General features: G+C 46.4%; 4 non-coding genes across 4 annotated transcripts; all 4 read right to left on the bottom strand.

Moving 5' to 3' along the window:
- LOC130351696 (U2 spliceosomal RNA) lies at positions 1 to 191 on the bottom strand. The gene has a single exon (XR_008888275.1). It is a non-coding gene; the product is annotated as a U2 spliceosomal RNA (small nuclear RNA).
- Positions 192 to 2,273: 2,082 nt separating this feature from the next.
- On the bottom strand, positions 2,274 to 2,464 carry LOC130351702 (U2 spliceosomal RNA). The gene has a single exon (XR_008888280.1). It is a non-coding gene; the product is annotated as a U2 spliceosomal RNA (small nuclear RNA).
- Positions 2,465 to 4,573: 2,109 nt separating this feature from the next.
- LOC130351684 (U2 spliceosomal RNA) lies at positions 4,574 to 4,764 on the bottom strand. The gene has a single exon (XR_008888264.1). It is a non-coding gene; the product is annotated as a U2 spliceosomal RNA (small nuclear RNA).
- Positions 4,765 to 6,874: 2,110 nt separating this feature from the next.
- On the bottom strand, positions 6,875 to 7,065 carry LOC130351672 (U2 spliceosomal RNA). The gene has a single exon (XR_008888253.1). It is a non-coding gene; the product is annotated as a U2 spliceosomal RNA (small nuclear RNA).
- Positions 7,066 to 7,523: the final 458 nt, after the last annotated feature.

Genomic DNA, 7,523 nt, shown 5'->3' with positions numbered 1-7,523 from the left:
GGGTGGTGCACTGTACCCGAAGATACTGCCATATCGGGTCAATGCATAGGGCGACGGAAGCAAGCTTCGAAATCGGCCCCCGTTCTCAAAAATCCATTTAATATATGGTCCCCAGATAGGGGACGTATCAGATATTAAACTGATAAGAACAGATACTACACTTGATCTTAGCCAAAAGGCCGAGAAGCGATAACCGTGAAAGGGGCGGGCCCAACAAGGTCCCCTTCATGGGCACTATCACTGCTTGCTGTCAGGGAGGCTGCCAGACAATTTTCCATGCACACTCTGGGCTGGGGGGCAGTCAACCACCAGTACACACAGCAGAACCTAAACCCATACCATTATTGCTAAGCAGCAAGACAGGGGCCCATTGCACTCCCACGGGGCCTTTTTAAATGCAATCCATAACCCGGATTTGCCAGGAACCCTTCTTACTCCTCCTACTTGCATGTGACACTGGGCTTAGGATCTGCATAGGAAACACACACACAAGCACACACCTACCTTTGTTGCCTGCAGATGCCTCCTTGGCTGTCCCCAAACGGTATCAAACCAACACCCACGGGAAGCTGTAAGCATAGAGGACATGCCTGCACCCCATTGGACTTACCTGTGTGGGTTAAATCCGGGTTATTTGACAACCTATGGCGGTGATGGTTCTGCTCAGGCAGAGCAGTGCTGATGCTCCTCATAAAGCTGTCGCTGCTGTGAAGGTTCTAGGTGACATCACAAATCCCTTTGGTTACATACACAACAAAGCTGGGTTGTTGTTGTTTACACTCTGCAAGGCCTGTGGAAGTGAGTGACATCATAGCACTGTAGTTCTGAGGGTTCAAGATGGATGCAACAATCTCCTGTTGCTTCTATGAAGGCCGTAATAGACGACATCACCAAACAGCTCCATAGTCACATACACAGCAAAGGAGAGATGTTGTTTACACCTAGTGATGTCAGTGGTATTGAGTGACATCACAGCACAGTGCTAAGGCTCCTGGGCCTGGACACAGCAGCGGCTGCAATATCTCAACGGAGAATACGTTTATATCTATGTGTGTGTGTGCGCATATATATATATATATATATATATATATATATATATTTCTCCGCCGAAATCACTTTTAAACCCATTTCCACCTTTTTTTCCCTTCTCTTCCTCTTACTTTTTTTTCACGTTTTTTTACGTTTTTCTCCTTTTCGCCTCTTTTCTGGGCGTATTATTCTTCTTTTTCTTCTTTTTTTTCGTCTAATGCATACCCCATCAGTGCAGCAATGCTTATTCAATACCGCCAGCAGATGGAGACACTGGGGGATAATTTTCTAAGGATTTATACTGATTTTTCCTGTCTGAATTTGTCGCACAGAAAGTTGCAGGCCAAATATGTGTGACATTTCTGCGACTTTAGCTTCTAGAGCATTTTTACAACATTATACATAGGTGCTGAATACATAAAAAGCGACTGTTCAGCGACAGACAAGTCGCATCGGCTGAAAGTAGGCCAGAATGTCAGTCCATGTTGGAGCAGGTTTAGATACAGTCTAAAGCATAGATCTCAAAGTCTGTGCACAGAATTTAGCAAGGGCCTCGCACCTTCTGATGCATCAGGTAGGTGCACAATAGCATAGCCTAACCCTCTGTACTTTGGTCTATATTGATGCGGGACATAGACAGCCAGCTGATGACCAATCCATTAGTGCAATGGATGGCTGGAAGCATTTGTCTTTGCCTTTGCAATACCACAGAAGCAATGCATGGTCAATGTACAGCAATGACACACCTGTGTGAACAGCCAGGAGACCCCCCCCCCCCCATGTTATGTTACATAGTAACATAGTTAGTACGGTCAAAAAAAGACATATGTCCATCACGTTCAAACCAGGGAATTAAGGGGTAGGGGTGTGGCGCGATATTGGGGAAGGGATGAGATTTTATATTTCTTCATAAGCATTAATCTTATTTTGTCAATTAGGAACATTCAGCACCCACCCGCTATCAAGGCAGCTGCCTATCATGTCATGCCCTACCTGCACAGGTGTGCTGGCTACTCAAATGATCCAATTAAGGAGGCCATTTAGTCAGCAGCAGCAGAAGTCCTGTGGCCTGGACGCTCCAACAGGGGCCAGACACAAGCAGAAGCAGAAGCAGCAGAAGCAGCAGCAGCACCACCTTTTGTTTTTTGGCTGCAGCAGCAGCAAGGCCCACAGGGCTGGCTAGCTGGCTAGCCAGCAAGCAGGTAGCAATGAAAGTAGGAATCTTTCTTTTTAACCCTGTAAGGGGGTGGTGCACTGTACCCGAAGATACTGCCATATCGGGTCAATGCATAGGGCGACGGAAGCAAGCTTCGAAATCGGGCCCCCGTCTCAAAAATCCATTTAATATATGGTCCCCAGATAGGGGACGTATCAGATATTAAACTGATAAGAACAGATACTACACTTGATCTTAGCCAAAAGGCCGAGAAGCGATAACCGTGAAAGGGGCGGGCCCAACAAGGTCCCCTTCATGGGCACTATCACTGCTTGCTGTCAGGGAGGCTGCCAGACAATTTTCCATGCACACTCTGGGCTGGGGGGCAGTCAACCACCAGTACACACAGCAGAACCTAAACCCATACCATTATTGCTAAGCAGCAAGACAGGGGCCCATTGCACTCCCACGGGGCCTTTTTAAATGCAATCCATAACCCGGATTTGCCAGGAACCCTTCTTACTCCTCCTACTTGCATGTGACACTGGGCTTAGGATCTGTCATAGGAAACACACACACAAGCACACACCTACCTTTGTTGCCTGCAGATGCCTCCTTGGCTGTCCCCAAACGGTATCAAACCAACACCCACGGGAAGCTGTAAGCATAGAGGACATGCCTGCACCCCATTGGACTTACCTGTGTGGGTTAAATCCGGGTTATTTGACAACCTATGGCGGTGATGGTTCTGCTCAGGCAGAGCAGTGCTGATGCTCCTCATAAAGCTGTCGCTGCTGTGAAGGTTCTAGGTGACATCACAAATCCCTTTGGTTACATACACAACAAAGCTGGGTTGTTGTTGTTTACACTCTGCAAGGCCTGTGGAAGTGAGTGACATCATAGCACTGTAGTTCTGAGGGTTCAAGATGGATGCAACAATCTCCTGTTGCTTCTATGAAGGCCGTAATAGACGACATCACCAAACAGCTCCATAGTCACATACACAGCAAAGGAGAGATGTTGTTTACACCTAGTGATGTCAGTGGTATTGAGTGACATCACAGCACAGTGCTAAGGCTCCTGGGCCTGGACACAGCAGCGGCTGCAATATCTCAACGGAGAATACGTTTTATATCTATATGTGTGTGTGCGCATATATATATATATATATATATATATATATATATATATATATATATATATATATATATATATTTCTCCGCCGAAATCACTTTTAAACCCATTTCCACCTTTTTTTTCCCTTCTCTTCCTCTTACTTTTTTTTCACGTTTTTTTACGTTTTCTCCTTTTCGCCTCTTTTCTGGGCGTATTATTCTTCTTTTTCTTCTTTTTTTTCGTCTAATGCATACCCCATCAGTGCAGCAATGCTTATTCAATACCGCCAGCAGATGGAGACACTGGGGGATAATTTTCTAAGGATTTATACTGATTTTTCCTGTCTGAATTTGTCGCACAGAAAGTTGCAGGCCAAATATGTGTGACATTTCTGCGACTTTAGCTTCTAGAGCATTTTTACAACATTATACATAGGTGCTGAATACATAAAAAGCGACTGTCAGCGACAGACAAGTCGCATCGGCTGAAAGTAGGCCAGAATGTCAGTCCATGTTGGAGCAGGTTTAGATACAGTCTAAAGCATAGATCTCAAAGTCTGTGCACAGAATTTAGCAAGGGCCTCGCACCTTCTGATGCATCAGGTAGGTGCACAATAGCATAGCCTAACCCTCTGTACTTTGGTCTATATTGATGCGGGACATAGACAGCCAGCTGATGACCAATCCATTAGTGCAATGGATGGCTGGAAGCATTTGTCTTTGCCTTTGCAATACCACAGAAGCAATGCATGGTCAATGTACAGCAATGACACACCTGTGTGAACAGCCAGGAGACCCCCCCCCCCCCCATGTTATGTTACATAGTTACATAGTTAGTACGGTCGAAAAAAGACATATGTCCATCACGTTCAACCAGGGAATTAAGGGGTAGGGGTGTGGCGCGATATTGGGGAAGGGATGAGATTTTATATTTCTTCATAAGCATTAATCTTATTTTGTCAATTAGGAACATTCAGCACCCACCCGCTATCAAGGCAGCTGCCTATCATGTCATGCCCTACCCTGCACAGGTGTGCTGGCTACTCAAATGATCCAATTAAGGAGGCCATTTAGTCAGCAGCAGCAGAAGTCCTGTGCCTGGACGCTCCAACAGGGGCCAGACACAAGCAGAAGCAGAAGCAGCAGAAGCAGCAGCAGCACCACCTTTTGTTTTTTGGCTGCAGCAGCAGCAAGGCCCACAGGGCTGGCTAGCTGGCTAGCCAGCAAGCAGGTAGCAATGAAAGTAGGAATCTTTCTTTTTAACCCTGTAAGGGGGTGGTGCACTGTACCCGAAGATACTGCCATATCGGGTCAATGCATAGGGCGACGGAAGCAAGCTTCGAAATCGGCCCCCGTTCTCAAAAATCCATTTAATATATGGTCCCCAGATAGGGGACGTATCAGATATTAAACTGATAAGAACAGATACTACACTTGATCTTAGCCAAAAGGCCGAGAAGCGATAACCGTGAAAGGGGCGGGCCCAACAAGGTCCCCTTCATGGGCACTATCACTGCTTGCTGTCAGGGAGGCTGCCAGACAATTTTCCATGCACACTCTGGGCTGGGGGGCAGTCAACCACCAGTACACACAGCAGAACCTAAACCCATACCATTATTGCTAAGCAGCAAGACAGGGGCCCATTGCACTCCCACGGGGCCTTTTTAAATGCAATCCATAACCCGGATTTGCCAGGAACCCTTCTTACTCCTCCTACTTGCATGTGACACTGGGCTTAGGATCTGCATAGGAAACACACACACAAGCACACACCTACCTTTGTTGCCTGCAGATGCCTCCTTGGCTGTCCCCAAACGGTATCAAACCAACACCCACGGGAAGCTGTAAGCATAGAGGACATGCCTGCACCCCATTGGACTTACCTGTGTGGGTTAAATCCGGGTTATTTGACAACCTATGGCGGTGATGGTTCTGCTCAGGCAGAGCAGTGCTGATGCTCCTCATAAAGCTGTCGCTGCTGTGAAGGTTCTAGGTGACATCACAAATCCCTTTGGTTACATACACAACAAAGCTGGGTTGTTGTTGTTTACACTCTGCAAGGCCTGTGGAAGTGAGTGACATCATAGCACTGTAGTTCTGAGGGTTCAAGATGGATGCAACAATCTCCTGTTGCTTCTATGAAGGCCGTAATAGACGACATCACCAAACAGCTCCATAGTCACATACACAGCAAAGGAGAGATGTTGTTTACCACCTAGTGATGTCAGTGGTATTGAGTGACATCACAGCACAGTGCTAAGGCTCCTGGGCCTGGACACAGCAGCGGCTGCAATATCTCAACGGAGAATACGTTTATATCTATATGTGTGTGTGCGCATATATATATATATATATATATATATATATTATATATATATATATATATATATATATATATATTTCTCCGCCGAAATCACTTTTAAACCCATTTCCACCTTTTTTTCCCTTCTCTTCCTCTTACTTTTTTTTCACGTTTTTTTACGTTTTTCTCCTTTTCGCCTCTTTTCTGGGCGTATTATTCTTCTTTTTCTTCTTTTTTTTCGTCTAATGCATACCCCATCAGTGCAGCAATGCTTATTCAATACCGCCAGCAGATGGAGACACTGGGGGATAATTTTCTAAGGATTTATACTGATTTTTCCTGTCTGAATTTGTCGCACAGAAAGTTGCAGGCCAAATATGTGTGACATTTCTGCGACTTTAGCTTCTAGAGCATTTTTACAACATTATACATAGGTGCTGAATACATAAAAAGCGACTGTTCAGCGACAGACAAGTCGCATCGGCTGAAAGTAGGCCAGAATGTCAGTCCATGTTGGAGCAGGTTTAGATACAGTCTAAAGCATAGATCTCAAAGTCTGTGCACAGAATTTAGCAAGGGCCTCGCACCTTCTGATGCATCAGGTAGGTGCACAATAGCATAGCCTAACCCTCTGTACTTTGGTCTATATTGATGCGGGACATAGACAGCCAGCTGATGACCAATCCATTAGTGCAATGGATGGCTGGAAGCATTTGTCTTTGCCTTTGCAATACCACAGAAGCAATGCATGGTCAATGTACAGCAATGACACACCTGTGTGAACAGCCAGGAGACCCCCCCCCCCCCCCATGTTATGTTACATAGTTACATAGTTAGTACGGTCGAAAAAAGACATATGTCCATCACGTTCAACCAGGGAATTAAGGGGTAGGGGTGTGGCGCGATATTGGGGAAGGGATGAGATTTTATATTTCTTCATAAGCATTAATCTTATTTTGTCAATTAGGAACATTCAGCACCCACCCGCTATCAAGGCAGCTGCCTATCATGTCATGCCCTACCTGCACAGGTGTGCTGGCTACTCAAATGATCCAATTAAGGAGGCCATTTAGTCAGCAGCAGCAGAAGTCCTGTGCCTGGACGCTCCAACAGGGGCCAGACACAAGCAGAAGCAGAAGCAGCAGAAGCAGCAGCAGCACCACCTTTTGTTTTTTGGCTGCAGCAGCAGCAAGGCCCACAGGGCTGGCTAGCTGGCTAGCCAGCAAGCAGGTAGCAATGAAAGTAGGAATCTTTCTTTTTAACCCTGTAAGGGGGTGGTGCACTGTACCCGAAGATACTGCCATATCGGGTCAATGCATAGGGCGACGGAAGCAAGCTTCGAAATCGGCCCCCGTTCTCAAAAATCCATTTAATATATGGTCCCCAGATAGGGGACGTATCAGATATTAAACTGATAAGAACAGATACTACACTTGATCTTAGCCAAAAGGCCGAGAAGCGATAACCGTGAAAGGGGCGGGCCCAACAAGGTCCCCTTCATGGGCACTATCACTGCTTGCTGTCAGGGAGGCTGCCAGACAATTTTCCATGCACACTCTGGGCTGGGGGGCAGTCAACCACCAGTACACACAGCAGAACCTAAACCCATACCATTATTGCTAAGCAGCAAGACAGGGGCCCATTGCACTCCCACGGGGCCTTTTTAAATGCAATCCATAACCCGGATTTGCCAGGAACCCTTCTTACTCCTCCTACTTGCATGTGACACTGGGCTTAGGATCTGCATAGGAAACACACACACAAGCACACACCTACCTTTGTTGCCTGCAGATGCCTCCTTGGCTGTCCCCAAACGGTATCAAACCAACACCCACGGGAAGCTGTAAGCATAGAGGACATGCCTGCACCCCATTGGACTTACCTGTGTGGGTTAAATCCGGGTTATTTGACAACCTATGGC

Source organism: Hyla sarda, unplaced genomic scaffold (genome assembly GCF_029499605.1).
Source record: "Hyla sarda isolate aHylSar1 unplaced genomic scaffold, aHylSar1.hap1 scaffold_992, whole genome shotgun sequence".
In the NCBI taxonomy this organism is placed as follows: Eukaryota; Metazoa; Chordata; class Amphibia; order Anura; family Hylidae; genus Hyla; species Hyla sarda.
Note: the sequence above shows the minus strand (reverse complement) of the source record. Positions and strands in the feature narration are given on the sequence as shown.